The sequence below is a fragment of the Notamacropus eugenii genome, chromosome 1, assembly GCF_028372415.1.
Source record: "Notamacropus eugenii isolate mMacEug1 chromosome 1, mMacEug1.pri_v2, whole genome shotgun sequence".
NCBI classification, from domain to species: Eukaryota; Metazoa; Chordata; class Mammalia; order Diprotodontia; family Macropodidae; genus Notamacropus; species Notamacropus eugenii.
Window position 1 is genome coordinate 366,371,461 of NC_092872.1, and position 23,823 is coordinate 366,395,283.

General features: G+C 41.0%; 1 protein-coding gene across 5 annotated transcripts in view; it reads right to left on the bottom strand.

The window, feature by feature from the left end:
• The window catches only part of SIL1 (SIL1 nucleotide exchange factor), a 260,982-nt gene that overhangs the window by 190,406 nt on the left and 46,753 nt on the right, over positions 1–23,823 (bottom strand). For 3 of the 5 annotated variants that reach the window (XM_072630421.1, XM_072630424.1, XM_072630423.1), the window contains exon 2: positions 20,675–20,835. The gene's annotated coding sequence lies outside the window, so the exon portion shown is untranslated. Of the gene's footprint in view, positions 1–2,848; positions 3,360–20,674; positions 20,836–22,472; positions 22,730–23,823 lie in introns of those variants that run through there. The other 2 variants (XM_072630425.1, XM_072630422.1) reach the window with 2 other exon arrangements.

Genomic DNA, 23,823 nt, shown 5'->3' on the forward strand with positions numbered 1-23,823 from the left:
GGAAGACAGGACACTCCAAGGAAGAAGACTTCCTACATTTGGCCTCTCATTACATAACTACATGTCAAATACCAGATACTTGCCTAAGTAAACACATCCAGGAAACAATCTGTTACACTGCCAATGTATAGGCAAGATACATTTAGCTCAGAAGCAAATGGCATACATGTAGTGTTCATTTCAGTTGGCAGGAATGACGTCCCTAATCCTAGCCAGCTTCAAAAAAGAGATCTGTCATTTCAGGAGTGGAAATGGGGAAGGAAACAACTTCACACCTAATTTTCAGCACCTCTCCCCTGAAGCGGCTGCCCCATTCCACCCCAATTTCTTTAGACACTTTACTAGTCCCTGCAAGCATTCAAGTTCCCCTTGCTTCTTGTCTAGGTTGTTTACCTCCTCCCAATTCCTACTCATCTGAAACTGAAGTAGCTTGCCATTCTTTTCCACAGGAGGCATTTCCATTCATTTATTCCATTCTATTTCACTTCCTGGTGATTTTACCCTGTGTGATTGTCCTTAAAACTGCTACTGCAGCCTCTGGTTCATTACACCATACAAGAAAGCATTTTGTAAAGCAAGCACAATCAATATCATAAACCCTTCTCCCTGAAAAGCAATGGTTCTGATAAACAAGTAGGCAAAATACAACTGTTTCAAATAAAACAAATGTCCGGGTTGTGGCTCACAGAAAGGTGATGGGCAACAGGGAAAACATAAAGGCCCTCTGAGGCCTACATACTACTCACTTGCCAGCCATGTCTTCACATCCATCTCAAAACCATTCAAAATGAGAAGCATGGCTAGCCCAACCCAGAGAGAAATTTGTGCAAAGGAGTTGGTAGCTTTCCAATCTAGATAACCTGCTGAGCAAGCAGGAAAAAAAAATTTACAAAAAGATCAGGACCCTTCTGGCAGCATGCTGGGGGAGAACAAGCAATCCACCATCTAAATCAGGCATCACAATTAGCTAGGAAAGTTAGCCAAGACTCAGCTCACTGCACCTGTCTAGAAAGTCTGAGACCGTTCTCATTTCTAGGACCACCTCAAATTCAGAGGATGTCTTCTGCTTGTCTGGGCACTTAACACCTGAGAAAAAGAGACTGATGGGATCTCCTTTAGTGTGGCTTCTGGAGGTGCTTTCAGGTTCTTAACAGCTCAAACAATGTGACAAGCAAGTGACAAACACCTGAAAGTTAACTAAAGACATCCCAACCTCAAACCACAACTAGCTACCTGCAGACAAAGTATGTGGGGATGGGGGAGAGGGACGGCAGACCTAACAGATGACAGTAAGAGCCTAAACTCAGCCCAATACCATTTAGCACTGTTACCTCCCTATTTCTGTCTCTCTTCTTCCCTTCTCTTCCACAACAAGGTTTTCATACCATTACATCAAAGGGTAGAATTTAAGGAGCTGGAGAGGAAGGATTTAGCTTGCTAGAACAGGGATCATGCCCACAACCAGTGCACAGGAACAGAGAATGATAATACAATGTCATTTGTGAAAAAAGTCAAGTCAATCAGCACGGCAGGCCTATAAAGAAAGAAATTAACACTAACACCATGCTCTGTGATTAAGGCTCAAATCTGTAAGAAAATTTTTATTTAATATTGCATCAATCGATATCAAAGTCATTTCTAGCTTGGAGAACAAGATGTCCAAACTGACATAGTCTCCAAACCCTTCCTGACCAGACAATCTCTCCAAGGAATTTCAAGTAACATTTATAGGAATCTTGAATAAGGAAAAGATACAGTCTGGATTAACATTGAGCAACTATATCTCTATTCCTTCTTCTTGGCTATTTTCCTCCAGGAAACCTCCCAATGATCAATGTTCAGATCTAGGAACCAAAATGAATAAAAGTCAATTGAATTGTCTCTCCTGGATCTATTTTCCAGGTCAGTTGTTTTTCCAATGAGATATTTCACATTATCTTTCATTTTTTCATTCTTTTGGTTTTGTTTTGTGATTTCTTGGTTTCTCATAAAGTCATTAGCCTCCATCTCTTCCATTCTAATTTTGAAAGAACTATTTTCTTCAGTGAGCTTTTGGACCTCCTTTTCCATTTGGCTAATTCTGCTTTTGAAAGCATTCTTCTCCTCATTGGCTTTTTGAACCTCTTTTGCCAATTAAGTTAGCCTATTTTTCAAGGTGTTATTTTCTTCAGCATTTTTTTGGGTCTCCTTTAGCAGGGTGCTGACCTGCTGTTCATGCTTTACCTGCATGTCTCTCATTTCTCTTCCCAGTTTTTCCTCCACCTCTCTAACTTGATTTTCAAAATCCTTTTTGAGCTCTTCCATGGCCTGAGCCCATTGAGTGGGCTGGGATACAGAAGCCTTGACTTCTGTGTCTTTCCCTGATGGTAAGCATTGTTCTTCCTCATCAGAAAGGAAGGGAGGAGATGCCTGTTCACCAAGAAAGTAATCTTCTATAGTCTTATTTTTTTTCCCTTTTCTAGGCATTTTCCCAGCCAGTGACTTGACTTCTGAGTGTCCTCTCCACCCCCACCTCGCCTCCAGATCCACCAAGCCAGCACTTGGGGTCTGAGATTCAAATGCTGTTTCCCAGCCTCAGGGCTTTGGGCGGGGGGGGGGGGGGGGGGGGGGGGGGGGGGGCTGCTATTCAGTGTGAGATTAAGTTCAGGTGCTCAGGTGGGGGCAGGGCCGCCTCACAGGCTCAGTTCCCTCAGGGGTTTATACAGAAACCTTCAACAATGGATCCAGGCTCCTGCTTGCTTAGGGAGCCCTTGTCTGCTGCTGCCTCTGCTGCTGCCTCCCGAGGGGGCCCAAGCCACGGGGACACCCCACTCCCCTGTTGGCCACCCAAAAAGACTCTCTCACCGACCTTTGTCACCTGTGGGTGGAGGGACCCGCGCGGCCGCTGGAGATTCTGTCCCTGAAGCCTGCTTGGATCTGCTCCTCTTGGTGCCGTGCAGCCACAGCAGGGCTGGGCTCGGCTCCTGGTCCAGGGTGCGACAGACCTTTCGCGTCAGGTCTCTCTGGAACAGAAATCTCGTCCGCTCTGTTGTTCTGTGGCTTCTGCTGCTCCAGAATTTGTTGCTCCAGAATCTTTTTTACAGATATTTTATGGGCTGTGGGTTTGGAGCTAGCGTATGTGCATCTTTCTACTCCGCCATCTTGGCTCCGCCCCCAATAAAAGTCAGTTGAGTGCCTCTCTTTCAGAAGAGAGTTTTTCCCAAGAACTGGACCTGGTCTAGTTTCTTTAGAAGAGAGGGGGAAGACACTGCCCTTGGAAGGATCTTGATAAATTTCTCATTATCATTCTTAATCCATTCACTTAATTTTTTCTGTAGGGAATCCATCCAAGAGGCCTTTCCCAGAAGTCTAGAGGAAAACTTTAAAAAGCAAAAAAAAAAAATTAACCTTAGAAAAAAACACAATTTCTAGAGACACCAAAAAAGAGATTTTTTAAAATATGATTTAAAATATGATTCCATATAAGAATATGTAAAAAGACTGGAAAGGTAAAAAGGGAATAGTGTATACACTATCAGTTGAGGTTACTGTGTCAGTTTTTTTTTTTAACTTATTTTCTTAGGTAAAAGGAAGGATTCATTTTTGTCACCTCTGAGTAGAAGGTTCTCAGATCTATTTATTCATCTCTAACCTCTTTCCTGACCTCCAACCTTGAATGACCAACCATCTATTGGACATCTCTAATAGCTCATACACAAATATCTCAAACTCAACATGTACAAAACAGAATTCATCCTTCCCTCCCAAACTCTTCCCTTCCTCTAAATTTCCCTATTACTCTCTAGGGCAGTGGTATCAAACAGGAAGGAGGTCACTAAACTATGCATAAGGATCCCTTAGGGCTGCATATTGATTTAGAAAACCACAGAAGAATATTATCTATGTTCTAATGCATTTTTATTTATTTTGTTAAATATTTTCCAATTACATTTTAATCTGGTTCTGGATACACTCAGAAGTGTTTCTGACCATGTCTGACACCTCTTGTCTGGGACACCAGACCTGGATGTATTAGCACTGACCATTGCCAAATGTTGTCAATACATCTATTTCTATCAGCTCACATAGCTGTCACTGTGATTGAAGCCTTCAACTACTGCAATAGTCTGCTGGTTGCACTCCCTCCCTAGGTAGTGCATTTTCCACTCAGCTGCCAAAGCGACCTTCTTAAAGCACAGGTTTAACTATGTCAACGTTCCCTCTCCCCACTCCACCCCCAATCCACAAACTCCTGTGCCACCCTGTTACTTCCAGGATCAAATATAAAATCCTGTGTTTGACTTTTGAAGTCTTTCAAAACCTGGCCCCTTTCTACCTTTCCAGTTGTGATGGAGTTGGCTAACCTCTGCATGTAATGTGAGTTTAGGGGAAATATACACTCCTTAGAAAAGTAATTTCAAAGATCAAGGAAACAGAGGTACATGATTGTATAAACAGAGACAGACCCTCAGGAAGTACTTTATTCAACATCAGGAATTTTATTCCCACTATCTTTGAGATTTCATGCCAAAACCAGAGAATTCTGTTAAGATTAACTATAGAAAAAACTTTAACCCATAGGTACAAACCTGATCTTTAGTAACTCCTGAGACCCTAAGGTTATTCTAACCCTAAGGTTAACATGATCTCCCCAAAATCATGTGACATCATGTCCCTGTTACTGAATCTTCCAAATAAGGAAAATGGCCAAGCAGCCTCACCTGGAAGAACTAATTAAACTTTCCTTTTTGCCTTGTAATGTCAAGCCTATATAAAACTCTGTGTGTGTGTACGCGCGCGCGTAAGTGTGCGTGTCTGTCTATCTGTCTCTGCCTGTCTCTCTTTGTTCCAGGACTTTGCTATCCACCTGCCAAATGCCCATCGGTTGCTGCTAATTAAACGTTTTAACTTGCCTCCTCTTTTTTTGACCTCCAATCAAATGGACCAAAGTATAAGAAATTGCTCCTCAGGAAGATCTTAGAACCTCTAGGTTGAGGAATTCTCCAACAATCTTTAATTCTACTCCTCTCCGGGAACTCTATGATCCAGTGACAATGATTTGTTCTCTAATTTTCAGACTGAAAAGGCATGGACCTTTTCACTGGCTGTCCTCCATGGGTGAAATGCTGTACCTTCCTAGTTTCTGGGTTCCTTTAAGACTCAAGAGAAATCCTACTTTGTGCATAAGGTCTCTCCCATGAGGATGGAAAGACAGACTGAGACCAAGCTGCCTGAAAAGGGAAACCAAGGAGTTTATATTTTATCCCAGAGGCAAAGGAACCATTGGTTCTACTGACTAGGGCAGTGACACATTCAGATCTACACTTAAGTAAATTTACTTTTGGTAGTTATGTAGAAGATGGACTGCAGTATGGAGAGACTTGAGGGAGGCCAATTAAGAAGCTGTTAAAATAACCTAGGAAATGGAAGGTGATAAATATGTGAACTAAAAAGCGTGTCAATAGGTGATCACAATGTCATGAGACTTATGTGAAAAGCAGGTTTATTAATAAGAGAAATGAACAGGCATGTGGAACCCAAAGGGCTCCCAGTCTTTCAGAAGTTTACATTTTTGTAATAGCTGGACAAAGGGAAGAGAGGATACAAGGAAGGGGTGTGGCATGGGAGGGGAAATGGTATAGCAAAGGTGGGGAAAAAGACAATACCACTCCCACAAGGAGGAGCAAAGTGATGCAAGAATCTCATTCTTTTCCCTAGGGAATTGCTAGATTATGAAAGCAGAAGGGTCTGCTGATCTGCATAGGACCCCAGCTGCACAAGCATTATCCTAGTAGGGCACGGACTAACTGGAACCTGTCTTGCCTGCCAAGGATACACAGGGAATCCAGCTTGGGGCGCAACAAATTATGTCAGCTCGGAGGAGCTTCATACTTAACACACTCAGGGCCCCCTGCATACTTTAGGTCCAGTGTTTCTGGAAAATATGGCAACTCAAAAAGAAGTTCAGGGGACCCTTTAACAGCCATTTACAAGTGGTAGGTAGTTTTGTGAGGGGAGAGAAGAGGTCAGAAAAAGGTTTAGGAAAAGAAGATTTGACAACCAACTGGGTATGTAGGGCTCAGAAGAATAAGAAGTTGAAGAAAATACAAAGGTTACAAACCTGTGGGACTGAAAAAAATAGAAAAAGAGAAAATTAAAAGAGGGCTGCGTTTAGGGGGAAAACTAATGAGGTCTCTTTTAGACATGTTAAGTGTGAGATGTCACTATGACTCAGTATAAGTAAGGTGGATTTCAGTGCGTGTAAAGTGGATTTTTGTTATTATTTCTTAAGAGTTCAGTTTCCCAGGATCCATAGCTATAACAATCTCTTGTTCCCAGGTATTAGAAATGAGTTCCCACAGTTATGGTTCAAAACATCTCCACCACGCTTGCACGAAGTTATATAATGATATATAAAGTTATATAAACATCCACTGCAGCTGCGCAGTGAGATACAGGGATGAAGTGATGCAAACTTGTGAGGTTACTGCTGGCAATATGCCTTCTTTTGTCTACTGGCCTATAAAGCAGGTGGTCACTGGTCAGTGAATGGGGAAACTTAGGGTTGAATGAACAAGCTGGAATGTTGTATGTGCCTCAACTGGCCCTCACGGAGGCTTGAGGGGATTTAGGGAAAGCACAAGCTGTGCCTTTCTAGATTGACCCCATCAAGACATAGGGGTAGTTGCCCCCACTTCTCGACAGTCCCTGTGAGAAGGGTGATTAGGGAATGCTGTAGGAGTTTGTGCTCTCATTACCAGCAACCTCTTCTGAGAGAACTAGACTAGAATAAATTAAGATTATTAACCCCTTCTTAGTGTCCTTCCTATCTGACCACATCAAGAGTGAATCTGTGCTAGCAGCCCTCCTGTATGCTGTGTTTATCCATCTTACACATAGTCAGTTTGAAATATCCAATAGGACACTGCTGATGCAGAACTTAAGCACCCTCCACAAAATGGAAAGTAGAAGCAATTACAACAAACCAAGGGACATCAGATACACAGAATGGTCCCGCAACAGAACAGAAACCACCAAAGGTGTAGCACAAGTTTCCCAGAGGCAGGAGTTCAAACTATTACTATTGCTTTCCCCATGTCAAAGTACAAATAGGGCAGGTTTCCTCCCAACCCATGAGAAGCTCCTGGAAACTTCTTATTACCTTGTGGAACAAGCTCCCAGCCCCCTACCAACTCTCACCCTTTTTTGTCAGGGTAAACCTATCATCAGAAAGAGGTTAAGCCTGGCCAGAGCAACCCTAAATTAAGAAATAGAGAAGATGGTCTTCTATCTAACCTGCTCAGTCCATGGTTCCCTAAACACCAACTATCTCAGGATAGTGAGCTTTTAAGGTTGTCCTAGTTAAACATACTTTGATCCCAAGATTATGAAAAAGTCCCATCCAAATGCTACATAAAGGAAACCTGAGTTTGAGCTCTCTGTGAGTTCCCTAAAGATATCCATTCTCTGGAAGCTCAAAGCCAAACCTATAATTATGCTAATCAATAACAGGCAAGGAAAATATGACTTCCCAATCCCATATACATTAACCATGAAAGGTTGTTGAGCTTAAGTGTCAAGCATCTATCTTCAATTCTACTCCCTCTCTTTTTCCATCCAAAGTGGGAGAGATTATGTTGAACAGCAAGGATTTGACCCCTGGAAGGTCAAACACACTGCTACTCTAGAAGGAAAGAATGGAAAACAAGATTAAAGCAATGTTATCTAAGCCTAACTGTACTGTGGACCAATATACTTCAAGGCATTTGCGATCCAGTGATATAGTTGGCATTGTCTCTCCATAATTCAGCCATTTTGCTGTAACAGCTCAATAAAAATATCTAAACCACTGCCCTCCACAGCCAAGGACCTAGGTTTAAAATACCTCAAGGAATTGGGGGGAAGAGAGGGGGAACACTTATAGACAAGAAAATAAAATGACAGGGAAGGAGAATGAAGAAGGGAGAATGGCAGAAGACGGAGAAATCAGGGGGGTTTTAAAAATTTACTGACTTAAACAAGTAAAACTTATGCAGATGTATTTTATCACATGAAGGCACAAAGAATAGTAGCTAGTTGTCTTTGAAGACTTTTCTTTTCCCCAAAACAAATGCCAAAGCAGGAATTGGGATCTAGAAGAGAGGTTATCAATGCCTATTTAAGCCTCCCTCAGTCACTATGGTTGTCTGCCCCAGCTGACACCTCCAATTGAACTTTATTTCCCTTTAAACAGCAAAGACTCTCCCTTTACTTAAACCTTTAGAAGTAATTTTTCTCTAACAGCTCAGGTAAAGATAGAAGAGGAAAGAGAAACTTATTCAAACTTCGGAAAACAGAAAAAAAAGGGGGGGGGGGTAACCAGGTGGAAAGATTCTTCCTCCGTATTTTCTGACTTGGTCTAATTTCAAAAGGACCATTGTCCCTAGTTCCCCCCCAAAAAAACTTAAGTTATGCTTAATAGGAACAGGATTTTCCTCTTTTTTTGGCAGCCAGACCTTTGGGAACCTTGTGGTTTCTTTTTTGAGAAGAAAAAATATCACTCATCTACTTGATTAAAAATTGATTTAATTTGGCTTTCATTAGACAGGTACAAGGAGAAAACACAGAGATTCACCAAGATAACTCAGTCAGTAACAGGGTTCAGATGAGCTCAGAATCATCTGTCAGCTCTCCAACACACCACTGACGAAAAGAAAATTAAAAAGCTCACAACATGGAGCTTAAGCTCCCGCCAAACTGAATTATCCTCCCACAAGTGTCTCTGTTGGATTTGGGTTAATAGAAAAATTTTCAAAAAAGAAGGAAAGGAAACCCTAAGGATATTTTAACATATATATAACTTAGAAATTATATACTTTTTTAAATTCCCTGGTTGGCGGCAGAGGGGTGGGGAGAGAGAAAGGGGTTCGTTATTTCTTACTCCTTTTTTTTTTTGGCTAAGCTTTCCTATTGATTTCACATTACCATGAAAAATTTCCATTTGTTGCTGAAATGGGGAAGGAAGGAACTGGAGTGGCAGTAGGTGAGGAATTTTAATAAGATGGGAAAGGGTTATGAGGTATAAAAAGTGGAGCTGGAGGCGAGAGCCTGCATTGAATACCAGATGCTCAAAGTCTCCCTTAAGTTCTAGGGTCTCAAAAGAAATACCAGAAGCTTTCTCCAACAAAGGAAAAAGGCTGAGAACTCCAGAGAAATTTTTTACAGTCTTTCTTGTCAGTTCCTACATCATACCACCCTCAAGTCTCTAAGGCTCTCTCCTACATTCCTCTCCATTCCAGGGCTCAAAGAAATAAGGCCTTCGATGGTAGGTCATTCAGGCACAAGACCAGATTCAGGCAAAATATAGTCTTCTCCATTTTCTACAAATCCAGATACTCTACCACTTTTCTCTCTCCTTGACTAACAACAAGAAATTCTTTCCACCAACTCCCTTCTTCCATTCAGCTTCCTTTAAACTATTCTTCTCTCACCCACACTCCTTTGTCAGCACATCAATTTGCTGCCATCATGTTTGATTTGGTCCATCATTTTTTTTCTGGCCCACCACTTCCAGGATGATTACATAACCAGAAGGAACAAATTATCCCAAATAAATGAAGGTTGGATAGCCTGGGTCCCTCCCCAAAATGAAAGCCCTAGATGGAACTCACCAACAGAAGAAAGGACCAGCATGAGGAAGGGATGTTTCAGAGTGAGGAGGCCCCAGCTCCAGGGGAGAACTGAAGCTGAGGTCTCATGCTGAGTTTGGAAACCCAGAAACACCGCTACTACACTAAGGGACAGTTAAGGATATCCTTTGACGACCTTCCTATCCAGAATGTTCTCCAAATGATATTTTCTAAGGATGTCTGTACTATAACATTAACATCAATATTTACTTTCTGGCAAGAAAGGATATAACAATCCACTCCTGAACTGATGCTGTCCAACACACAAAAAGTACTCAGCAATCCACAGCTAAGGAGAACAATCTCTGCCTCATACCTTCTGCTTATCATAATTAGATCCAATTTTTCTGACCAGCCAATGGCCTGATTGGACAAAACCAAGGAAGCCCTCTAACCTGACCTTTAGTCCCAGACAGCCAACTGCTTAATTGGACTTTTCAAAAGGGATGCCCTGGAAACATCTCCAACTCAACATGTCTAAAAATAGAATTTATTGTTTTTATCTCCCCTTTTCTAAACTTCCATATTTCTGTCAAAGTCAACCACCATCCTTCCAGTATCTTTGGTTTGTAATCCTAGCATTATTCTCAACTTCTCACTCTACCATATCCCATATATTCAATTAATTATAAAATCTTACCATTTCTACTTTCCAGGCATCTCTTGCATCTAAACCCTTCTTTCCATTCACGTAACTACCAACTTAAAATGAGGCTCACCTCTTGCCTAGATTACTTCAACAACCTTCCAAAGTTCTCTCTGCCCCAAGTCCATCCTACATACTGCTGACAAAGTAATTTAAGTGCAGATCTGACCATGCATGTCATTTCCTAACTCAATTCTAGTAGTTTCTTATTGCCTCTAGGTAAACACAAATTCTTTTGTTTAGTTTTTTATTTTTAAAAGTAAGTTTTTGTTGATATTTTCTGGTTTTTTTCCATCACCACAATATCCTCTGTATCCCTTCGCCAACCCTTCTTGGAATGTCAGGATTGATCAAGAAATATAAAAAATCTGAAAACATATACAATGTATAACAGCTGTGGACACCCCTCCACCCCCTCCACCCCCTGCCCGCAAAGAGGTAGGCTTGGGAGTATCTTCTAATATCTCTTCATTCAAGTCCCACCTGATCTTTATAATTTGTTTTGAATGTTGGGTATATCGTTCTTTTCATTTACACTGAAGTAGTGTAGCTATTGTGTATACTGCTGCCTTGGGTCTATTTACTTTGCTCTGCACAGGGTCATACAGATCCTTCCATGTTTCTCTGTATTCATCACACATCATCTTTTACAGCAGAGTAATATTCAATTACAGTTATATACCACAATTTGCTTAGTCATTCCACAGTTGATGGGCATATACTTTGTTTTCAATTCTTAGCTATAAATATTTTGGAATATAGCAGGCTATTTTTCTTACTGAGGGTTTCTTTGGGGTATAACCTCAATAATGGGAGTCTCTGAATCAAAGAATATAAATATTTTAGTCATTTTATTAGCATAATTCCAAAGTGCTTTCCAAAATAATCGTATCATTCCACAGATCCACCACTAATGTATTAGTGTGCCTTTCTCTCTCTACACAATCCCTCTAACATTGCTTGTTGTCATTTTTTGTCAATTTTACTAATTTACAAGGTATGAAGTGAAACCTCATAGTTGTTTAAATTTGTATTTCTCTTACTGTTAGTGATTTGGAGCATTTTTTCATGTGATTATGAATACTTAGCAGTTTCTCTTTTGAGAACTGTTTACATCCTTTGACCATATATCTACTAAATGGTTATTAGTCATATATTTATACGTATGAGTATAAATTGTTTATATATCTTAGATACCAAAACTTTATTAAAGAAATCTAATACAAAAATTATTTTTTTCGAGGCGGAGCCAAGATGGCGTAGTAGAAAGACGCACATACACATAGCTCTGAACCCACAACCCATAGAACAACTACAAAGAAGTAACTCACGGCGAATTCTGCACCCAGAGGCCACAGAACATTGGAGCGAGGGAGATTTCTGTTCCGGAGAGACCTGCAAACCTCTCGTAAAAGGTCCTTCGTGCTGCGGACTGGGCGCCGGGACTGGGAGCTGAGTACAGCCCTGCCGTGGCCGCGGCACCGAGAGGAACAGATCCGAGCGGGCTTCAGGGACGGGATCTCCAGCGGCCGCACAAGTACCTCCACCCACAGGTGACGGGGGTCGGTGAGAGAGTCCCTTTGGCGGGTCGAGGGGGGAGTGGGGTGCCCCCATGGCTTGGGCCCCCTCGGGAGACAGAAGCTGAGGGGCAGCGGCAGACCAGGGCTCTCCAAGCAGGCAGGAGCCTGGATCCATTGTTGAAGGTCTGTGCATAAACTCCCTGAGGGAACTGAGCCTGAGAGGCAGCCCTGCCCTCACCTGAGCATCTGAATTTAATCCCACACTGAATAGCAGCCCTGTCCCCGCCCAAAGCCCTGAGGCTGGAAGCAGCATTTGAATCTCAGACCCCAAACACTGGCTGGGAGGATCAGGAGGTGAGGTGGGTGTGAGGAAAATATTCAGAGGTCAAGTCACTGGCTGGGAAAATGCCCAGAAAAGGGAAAAGAAATAAGACTATAGAAGGTTACTTTCTTGGTGAACAGGCATTTCCTCCCTTCCTTTCTGATGAGGAAGAACAATGCTTACCATCAGGCAAAGACACAGAAATCAAGGCTTCTGTGTCTCAGCCCACTCAATGGGCTCAGGCCATGGAAGAGCTCAAAAAGAATTTTGAAAATCAAGTTAGAGAGGTGGAGGAAAAGCTGGGAAGAGAAATGAGAGACATGAAGTCAAAGCATGAACAGCAGGTCAGCACCCTGCTAAAGGAGACCCAAAAAAATGTTGAAGAAAATAACACCTTGAAAACTAGCCTAACTCAATTGGCAAAAGAGGTTCAAAAAGCCAATGAGGAGAAGAATGCTTTCAAAAGCAGAATTAGCCAAATGGAAAAGGAGATTCAAAAGCTCACTGAAGAAAATAGTTCTTTCAAAATTAGAATGGCACAGATGGAGGCTAAGGACTTTATGAGAAAGCAAGAGATCACAGAACAAAGCCAGAGGAATGGAAAAATGGAAGATAATGTGAAATATCTCATTGGAAAAACAACTGACCTTGAAAATAGATCCAGGAGAGACAATTTAAAAATTATGGGACTACCTGAAAGCCATGATCAAAAGAAGAGCCTAGACATCATCTTTCATGAAATTATCAATGAAAACTGCCCTGAGATTCTAGAACCAGAGGGCAAAATAAATATTCAAGGAATCCACAGAACACCTCCTAAAAGAGATCCAAAAAGAGAAACTCCTAGGAACATTGTGGCCAAATTCCAGAACTCCCAGGTGAAAGAGAAAATATTGCAAGCAGCTAGAAAGAAACAATTCAAGTATTGTGGAAATACAATCAGGATAACACAAGATCTAGCAGCTTCTACATTAAGGGATCGAAGGGCATGGAATAGGATATTCCAGAAGTCAAAGGAACTAGGACTAAAACCAAGAATCACCTACCCAGCAAAACTGAGTATAATACTTCAGGGGAAAAATTGGTCTTTCAATGAAATAGAGGATTTTCAAGCATTCTTGATGAAAAGACCAGAGCTGAAAAGAAAATTTGACTTCCAAACACAAGAATGAAGAGAACCATGAAAAGGTGAACAGCAAAGAGAAGTCATAAGGGACTTACTAAAGTTGAACTGTTTACATTCCTACATGGAAAGACAATATTTGTAACTCTTGAAACATTTCAGTATCTGGGTACTGGGTGGGATTACACACACACACATGCACACACGCCCACACACATAGAGACAGAGTGTACAGAGTGAATTGAAGAGGATGGGATCATATCTTTAAAAAAATGAAATCAAGCAGTGAGAGAGAAAGATATTGGGAGGAGAAAGGGAGAATTGAATGGGGCAAATTATCTCTCATAAAAGAGGCAAGCAAAAGACTCATTAGTGGAGGGATAAAGAGGGGAGGTGAGAGAAAAACATGAAGTCTACTCTCATCACATTCCACTAAAGGAAAGAATAAAATGCCTACTCATTTTGGTATGAAAACCTATCTTACAACACAGGAAAGTGGAGGATAAGGGGATAAGCAGAGTGGGGGGGGATGATAGAAGGGAGGGTATGGGGAGGAGAGTGCAATTTGAGGTCAGCACTTGTGGGGAGGGATAGGATCAAAAGAGAATAGAAGTAATGGGGGACAGGATAGGATGGAGGGAAATATAGTTAGTCCTATACAACACAACTACTATGGAAGTCATTTGCAAAACTACACAGATTTGGCCTATATTGAATTGCTTGCCTTCCAAAGGGAAGGGGTGGAGAGGGAGGGAGCTAAAGAAGTGGGAACTCAAAGTGTTAGGATCAACTGTAATGTTCTTACCACTAGGAAATAAGAAATACAGGTAAAGGGGTATAGAAAGCTATCTGGCCCTACAGGACAAAAGAGAAGACAGAGACAAGGGCAGAGAGGGATGATAGAAGAGAGAGCAGATTGGTCATAGGGGCAATTAGAATGCTTGGCGTTTGGGGGGGAAGGGGAGAAAAGGGGAGAAAATTTGTAACCCAAAATTTTGTGAAAATGAATGTTAAAAGCTAAATAAAAAAAAAAAATGTCAAAAAATAAATAAATAAATAAATGAAAATTATTTTTTTCCATTCAGTTCCTTTCTTATGCAAGGTAACTATTTTTTCAAGGTAGCCTTGTTCCCACCAACTCTTCCCCTCACCCTGTGATACTCCCTTCCCCCACTTTAGCTAGTCCTGTTCTAAAGCCCTGTCCTAGTTCTTAAAAACTAAGGTTTTTAAATTTTATTTTATTTTTGCACCTCTTTCAAAAAAAGATTTCTCTTACTCCCTTATTAATTTTTTTTTTCTGTTTACTCAGTCTAGACCTTCATTCTCTGATTCATGACCTCTATAATTATCTGGTCTCTCTATTCTTCAAGCAATCAAGGCTTCTAAGGTAATGATTAGGTATATATTATCACCCCACAGGCACTTTCTGCCACTGTTTTGTAGGGCTTGCCCCAAGAAATCCTCCACTGTGCCTCACTTCCAGAATATAATGTAGGTATCACAGAGGACACTGCCCCATGGGATGGCCCCTCCCTCACTTTATCCTTGATTCCACAGTCCAACACTGCTTGTTGACCTTGTCTTTCTACATTTGCCTAGAAATCTCCTCCTCGTGTCCATGCTCTCTAATTCCTCCAGGTGCCACCTGTCCCCAAGGGTTTCAACTCCTCCCACTCCCAGGATATGTAAACTTTTCAAGCATCAAATTCCCCAGGCCTCATCCAGTGTAAATTCCTCATCTCCCTTCATCCACCATCTTTATTCACTCGTTGGATCATTCATAAATGGAGCTCTTGCCTCCAAAGTAAGGCCTCGGAAAGGAATTTCCAATCTTTTCACCCTTTTCTTCACCCACACCCCTGTAACTCTTCTCTTTCTGAGACCACAGAGGTCACCTTCCCCTCACTGTTATCCTTTGCTATCCTTTGATTTGAACCCTGCACATCACTTACACCACCCTAAATCCATGCTCTCCTCTCCCTCTTTATGTACCATCCCATGTTGCAATATAGTCCCACGAAAAAAGCATTCACTTGTAGGTAGGACATCACCAAATTCTGTCCATAATGACCCCTGTTTATCTCTTCCATGTTACTTCTACCAAATTTCCAGCTTTTTGCCTAAAGAAATCTCTTACTGGGCTCTCTGTTATCACTGTTGCTGTTATTGTCCTTACCTGTTGCATTTATTCACTTCTGCATTTCTGCTGTTTGAGGTCTTTGAGAAGCAAATAATCTTTCCATTTCTGGAGATTTTTCTAAAATTGTTTCAAATTTTTCTTTATTATCCAACACCCATCTTTTGTACTATATGGTTAAACTCAGATTTGCAGGATAGGTCACCATGGGCTGCATCCTTAGCTCCAGTGCTCTTCAGAACACATTATTCCATTCCTTCCTCCTTTTTTTTAGTGGGCATCTTGGGTTTGTTTGTTTGTTTTTCCTGGTAGAAATCTGTTAATTCTTTCAACTGGAATTTCATTTTCTATGCTTAGAAATTCTTTTCTAAAAGAACTTTTCTGTTACTTCATTCATCATAATGTTAAGATTTTTTGTCCTGTCGTTATTTTGGGAGACCTATGATCCTTAGGTTGTCTCTATGCATCATGTCTTAGAGTTCAGTATGTTTTGCATGCATAATGATCATATTTTCTTTTAATGTTACTGCTTTTTGCTTCTCTTCTTGTAGGCTATCCTTCACTTCTGCATATTTGCAATCGATTGTTCTCTTTTGTTTCTTTGGTGAGGTCTGCCATTGCAGATTCAAGTTTTTCTATCTTGTTCATTATTTTTGCTGTGCAGGACATAAATTCTACCTTCATAATTCTCATGTCTGTTTCAAATCAATCAGGAATAGCATGTGGTGTTTCTCCTCTATCTCATCAAGTATTGAATCATTTTCCTTTATTTTATGGTATTTATTCATAGATTCCCGAACTCATTTACTAGATCTGGAGGTCATACTTACCTTGTGGTACTGTTTTTCCAATTGATTTATCTGGTTGTTCAAGGTCTCTGAGTTTTCTTCTTCCTGACATTTCTGATACTTTCAGTCTCATCTACCTCACTTCCCACCACCTCATTTTCTTTATCACTCACATCCTGACTCCCTCTCCTGATTATGGTTTCCTTAGGAGCTGGATCTCAAAGTATCTCAGCCTCATCCCACACAGGGCAATTCATGATTCACCAGCCTAGGTTTCTACCCAAACTGACTTTTGAGTCGTCAGAATTGGCCTCAACTAAAAGCTGAGCTTCTTTCCTCAGGTGTGGGTAGAATATTGAATAGCTTGCCACAGGCAGGGTGACTTGTCCTGGTGACCTGCCCCACTCCTTCTCTCCCTTAGTTCTGTGGCCTGACACTAGCAGTTGAAAGTCAGTTTTTCCCAGCTCTAGTAATTCAGAGCTTTGCAGCACTGGTGCTTCCAGGTTTTTGCTCCCAAAGGGCTGTGGTAAGCTGGCTATCAAAGCCAAGACCAACTACAGTCAGCTTCTCCACAGGATCAGAAAGAGGGCAGGAAGATCAGAGTACATGAGTAGGTTTTGCTGTAAGCCAGGGTCATGTCCTTGGCTCTGCAAGTGCAGCCTTGCTACCAGAATCATGAAAAGTGGGGGAGGAGTACTAAGTGAACTTGAGGTCAATGAACAGCAGTTCATGGGGGAGTGCGGGGGTTGTTTTGGTTTTTAACTTTTTTTGGTTTCTGGGTGTCCCTGACCATGGAGAGAACTGAAGTTGTTTTATCTTTGGCATATAATTTCTGTTTTGATGAGGTTTGAGAGGTTGTAGGGATCTGAGAAAATGTCCCAGTCCACCGTCTTATGGCTCATGTGATCCTTCTGTTTAATTTTTAAAGCCCTATATAACCTGGGCCTATCCTATTTTTCCTGGACGTTACTCCTCCTCCCACTCTGCAATCCAAACAATTTGACCTTCTCTGTTCCTCGCACACAATGCTCCATCCCCCATTTTGTTCCTCTGTACTACCTATCTTCAATCCTGGAAAGCACTCCCTCCTTACCTCCACCTCAAAGCCCCTCTCCTCCCTTAAGATGTAGCTGAGACACCATTTTCTACATGATGCCTCCCCACTCAATAGTCTCTGGCACACAGTAGGCACTTAAGTGGTTGTTCTCTCCCCTTTCCTCCAATACTCATGCCTCTCTCTCAGACTATCCTGCATTCAACTACTTGGCGTATAGTGGTTTATTAACTTTATATTGATGCTGTATTTATTTTTATATGTGCTTGTATCCCTCATTAGAATTGCAAGTAGGGATTATTTCATTCTTTGTACTTATATCCCCAGAGCCTAGCACAGTGCATAATAGATACTTGCTGATTGATTATCCTTGCTTAGAGGAGGAGCTGGAACCACAGATGACGACTTAGTTAAGGGAGGGGAGCAAAACAGTGGTAGGGAGACAGAGACCCTGCTATAGACTTAAGGCCTTTGATGGAGAGGGGTGGGGAGAGGGTTTGACCTAGCTTCTTTTTGATACTTTCCTATTCTTGCTAAATTAGAGTGGGGAGAGAAGTAGTTTCGTGTGTGTGTGTGTGTGTGTGTGTGTGTGTGTGTGTGTGTGTGTGTGTGTGTCTACCACTGAAGGACTTCAGTTCTCTCACTGCCCTCCCACAAAGCCCTAGCTGACCTGCTCTAGTTATAGCTCAAACAATGGCTTCAGTCACACATCATCAGTCACCACCCAGGAGAAGTTGTCTCTCTTCTTACATTCCTGAGAGAAAGATAAAACGTTTCCTTTTAATCAAGTGACTTATCTCCTACTACTGGAGATTTAGGGAAAGATTTTCTCAAGGAAGCAGTAATAAATGGAGGGGAAAGAAAGAACAGAAATTAATGAATGTGGTAATTATCCCCCAAAGTTGCAAATCAGAACAATCCCTCTCTTGGAGACAAGTAGAAAAACAAGATTAAAATGCTTTAGGGACATATTAATGAAATAGCAGGTAATAGAACAGATAAAATGTATTTACAGTACCTCACTAGGGACTTGTACCTTTTGGCTAATAGCTATCAGACACTAAACACTACTGTAAAAATATTATTCTTCCGTCCTTCATTACTGAGTTACAATTATCCATAGGAAAAGTAGCAGCAAAACAAACTATCTCCAACAGCAAATGGTAAAGGTTTCAGAGAGTTAGAGCCTCTTGACAAGAGGATGGAGGATGCAGGATGGAGAATACAAAATAACACCAACAACAACTGACATTTATGTAGCACTTTGAAATTGGCAAAGTGCTTTACATAAAGAATTTCATTTGAGACTCCCGACTACTTTGTGAAGTAGGCATTTTGCACAGCCTTCCCTCACTCAAAACAAAGTCAAGTACAAGTCTTGTCATCATTTCTCTGATATCATGGTCTTCTTAATAAACGAAGGACGAGCACAACAACAGCAGATAAAGTTATCTCCACTTCTGGAATGAGGAAACTGAGGCTCAAAGATACTATGTAAATCATTTAGTCACCCAGGCTCGGAGGTGTCAGAGACAGGCTTTGAACACAGATAGATATTCCTCACTGGAAGGAAGGCTCTCTATTCACTATGTCACACAGAGAACAATGTGCAAGTTGGAAATATCCATTCCAGGAACCACCACAGTATAATAAAAGGACAGCCACAGGGCACAACTCCATAGCCTACTTAACAGACTGTTGGCTGGGAGTAGTGGTTTTCTGAGTGTCAAATCTCAAGATATCACTGCCTTCTAAAAGCCAAAGCAAAATCAAGAATCTCACTGGCCAGCAGCAAAGCCCACTGCTTACAGCATGATCACAGCCTCCCCACAAACCCGAAAACTACAGCAAAGCAATGAAAATAACTGAGCCAGTTCTTCCCCTGTGGTGCTCCAATGAGCTCCCTCTGGTCTTATTCAAAAATGACAATTAGTGACTAGACCAACATGCTACTATTTTGTCAGGTATAAAGAAAAAACACCTAGGATCCAACATCTGCCTGTTCTCCAAACACACTCACACTCACACACAACTCCTCCACAAAATACCCCACAACTTGTTTTCATCTAATTAGTTGTTTGCATTTAACTGCCTTGAAGATGCCAAAAGGCACTTTCCTTTCCCAGCCCTCTATGATTTGGTTCTCCCCTTTTCTTGTATTCCATCCCAACACTGGAATGAAATATCTGCTCACAGCTTGACTATGTCAGAGCTCTAGCCTCACAGCCAGAATAATTTGTACAACTTGCTGTCCAGCTGTGTGCCTTAGTTTCTACACCCCCTCCACATCTCCCTTATTATTTGATGTGAGGGTAGCTAGATGGAGCAGTGGATAGAATACCAGACCTGGAATCTGGAAGACTCATCTCCCTGAGTTCAAATCTGACCCCAGACACTTATTAGCTGTGTGACCTGAGGCAAGTCTTACTTAACCCTGTTTGCCTCAGTTTCCTCATCTGTAAAATGAGTTGGAGAAGGAAATGGCAAACCACTCTAATATCTTTGCCAAGAAAACCCCAAATGGAGTTTTCATAAAAAGTCAGACATGACTCAACAAGAACCTGTTAGTTTCCTGGGAAGACCAGGAAAATAGCCAGAAGATTTGGCTGAAAATACCTTTCCTCAAATGCCTTGAGGAGAAAAGGAGTCTGCATAAGTCATAAGTCAATGAGAGAGGAGCTGCTTCAAGTTACCAAATGCTATGAATTAAGCAGCATGATATATTTATTACAGGTGCAGAATTTTTTTTAAAAGGCTGTGTGCACACACTTTGGCAAATAGAGCTTCAGCTTTATTTATTACACTTCATAATGCTCTAAACAACACAGAATAGAGTATTTTGTAAAAAATGATGAAGCTTCAGTAATAGGGGACCTTGCAGTTATTTTAACTATTTAATCTTTTCCAAGAAATAAGTAGAACCAACTTGGGGGCCTAAGAAGACTTGCTAAAGTAGCAAAGAGGGAGGGAGGCCTGGACCTTAATAATGTAGCTAAGTATAAAAATATCAAGCACTCATCTAAATGCCTGTGTACCATTCCTAGTTCTCATTTTGCTGTGTTTTTTCTCTCTTTCAGCTTCCACCTTCGGCTCTGTATTCCTTTGCTCCCCTCTTCATGATTTTCTCTTTTGAAGGAATAACAAATGAGCTGTTCAGCTATGCCCCAAATTACTTGTCTTGGCCCTCCCAACTGCTTTGGAAAATAAAAAAAGAGTCAGTCTATGTATTTTCATCCTGGACATTAAAGAACCTACTTCACGCTTTTCTAGGCTAGGAAAACTGCAAAATTGCTTTAATTCACCAAAACAATTATTAATTCCTTTTATGCTGAGCCCCAATTAGTTACTATTCCATTTCCCTAACCTGGTACCATGGTCTAGTCAAATCCTTAAGAATCCTTTGGAATGCAAATGGACATAGAAATAAAAACTCTTACCTTTGCTTCAGCAGGGTTTAGCCGTTTCTTCTTGTTTTGGCAGCACCAGATGACCCACATAGACGCTTTGTCTTCTGTCACCTGGCCTGGCTTTCTGATGACTCCAAACAGCCAGAACCTCATCCCATGAAGTCAAGGATCCAAGACCATGGGGAAAGAATCTAGAAGGCAATCAGGAGGAAACAAAAAAAGAAGGGATGAGACAAAGATCCCACAAAGACCAGAAATGGTTTTTACAAACCAGTGGGTTAGGATTCTTGAGCTGCTTATTAAAATATTCTGACTCCAAATTAGTTTTCCTTGCTTAGTACTGATTATCAGTTCAGGAATCTTCAGAGTCCCTTTAGCATGTTTTTAAAATGTATTTGAAAGGTCACCTTGTTCCAAGTGTGTGTGTTCGTCCTTCATTGCCCAAAGAAGACCATGTCATCAGAGAAGTAATGACATGACTTGCACTTGACTTTGTTTTGCGTGAGGGAGGGCTATGCAAGGTCACCAATATTATCTCTCCTTCAGAGCCATCTGAATCCAGTGACCAGATATTCATGAGGATGACTGGAGATGACCCAGGATGAGGCAACTGGGGTGAAGTGACTTGCCCAAGGTCACACAGCTAGTGAGTGTCAAGTGTCTGAGGTGAGTTTTGAACTCAGGTCTTCCAGACTCCTGCACTGGTGCTCTATCCACTGTACCACCTAGCTTCCCAACACAGGAATAACATGCAGAGTGAAGAAAGCACCACAGAACCACAAGAGGACTACCATGGATGTCATTGTGCTAAGAAGTGCTACACAGGGTGTCCCAAAAATATTAGTGTAGTTTTAAGCCCTGATGTCTTAAAACTGCATTACAACTTCTGGGACACCCTGTGTTGTAACTTCACCAAGTTCTACAACCTAGATGTAATCATAGCAAATAGCCCTCTACTTCCTCCTTGCAATTCCCTTAAGACAAAGGGCATAATGTATGTATTAGGGACAAAGAGTGGGGAGGAACTGAAGGGAAAAGCACACTCAGATCACTGAGAAAAGAGAAGGCAGATCTATAACCATGATAAAGAGACCAGCGCACCAACATGGAAGCACTTCCCCTCCATGCCAGTCCTAAGTAACCTCCAATAGACAGTATTCTCCTGGCCTGTGGTATATGCAGACAACTCCCTGTTCCCTCACTCAGTCCCTGGTAGCCATCCCCAGAATCCCATAACTAAAAATCCCTTCTTTCAGGCTGTCTTCTCTCACATAACTCCACCTCCTCCTACGTACTAGAGGGATCAAGAATCAATGGCTGTGTTATGAAGAAATAGACTAAACTCTGTGGGAGATAACTTTTCTTCTCATATAAATTCAGCAAGGGTAGAGTTCATCCCTTCTATCCTCCTATCTCATCTCCCCTTCATCAACCTCACCAAAAAAAAAAAAAAGTGACCCACTGGCTCAAGAATTCCTAGTTACAGCTTTGAAAGAATTTCTAACCTAAAAGTACAAACCAAAAATAATTCCAAATCACCACTGTACCAGACATGTTTCTAAAGCTACTTGCCACTCTAGCTCATACTGAACATTGTGACTGGGAGACAGGGACAGTCCGGAGAGATGGGGGTTGAGAGGGAGCAAAGAAAGTAAAAAGAGAAGAAAATAAAGTAAATTAGGTCCGAACACCCTGCTGATTCTCATGCCAGGAGCTAGTAAGGAAGCCTGAATTAACTTTTTAGAAAGGCAAGATCATGAAAGGGGGATGTTAAAATAAATTGAGAGAGAAAATGGAAAGAGATCAGAGGACAGGAGGAACGCCTTACTGTATGTAGCAGATTTGGAATTTATCTGCTTTTAGAACTGGGCTCAGAGATCCAATTTTTTAAGCTTATTTTAAGACCCTTGAGAACACTTGAAAAACATTCCACTAATTCAATCCTCTTTCAGTCTTCCAAATTTCCCAAAGGAGGGTATTGGTACATAAATAAGATGATTCAGAAATGTCCAATCGTTACTGTGGTTCATATTCTCCTCAGGTTTGATGGAATGTTGTACAGGACATGACAGCTGTTTCCATGACAGCAGCCTATTGTTTGATCAGACTCACAAGTAAAAGATAGGAGACATAGTAGCTATAGTTGACCTTTTAGACTTTTGTCAACAAACATGAGGACCAGCAATTGCTTCTGAAGCAGTTCTCTGGCTCAGTATTTCATGAAAGATAAAGGAAGTCAAATAAAGTGCACATGTGTTTTTATGAAAATGTATGATGCACCATCCCCTCACAAAAAAAAAAATCCTTCAAGCCCTTGAGAATGGGAACTATATCTGGCATAGCATGTTTTTGGAAGGTAGCTGCAATATTGTGAACGGAGTACTGGACTCCATTCACTAGTAAAATGGCCAAGACATTCCTATTTCTACCACTCACTACTAACAATATGACCCTGGCAAGTTACTTAACCTCAACTCCAATGTTCTCATCTATAAAAACTGGTATGTTACGATCACCATAGAAGGTTGTAAAAATTAAATAGGATAATGGGTGTGAAAATATTTTAAAATTGTAAAGCATAGTTCATAATATATATCTATATATCATATATTATTATATTAATATACTACATTGTATTATGATGGTTATTATAGGTATAATACTGCAGCTAATAAATTTAGATTATAAATGTTCATTAGTATTATTACTAATAAGATGTTCCATGACTCATTCTTCATACACTATGACACAACATGATTAATAGTAGTCACCAACACCCACATTACAAACAGCAGAGAACATACGTTAAAGACTTAATAAGGAAGGAGATGAGACCTTTGGCGCTAGTTATAGATGTAAGAAAAAAATTCTTTTGAGAGAAAAATTCCTTTGAATAGAAAATAGTTTCTACGAAGAAAGAGGAAAGGAACAGGGGTAATTTATTGAGAGAGAGAGGAGGGAAGACTTAATATTGTTCTTCACCAATAGTGAAATCTGCCTCAGGTGGGAAGTTCAACAAAAAAGTTCAACAGAAAAGTAGTCTTTTGACCTCTGGCCTTCATATATATTTATTCTGGTTTATGGTCTAAAATGATTGTAAGGGAAATTTGGCATTCATGTAATCATAGAATCTCATAGTTGGAAGGTACCTGAAAGGTCATTTAGTCTAACTCATATCT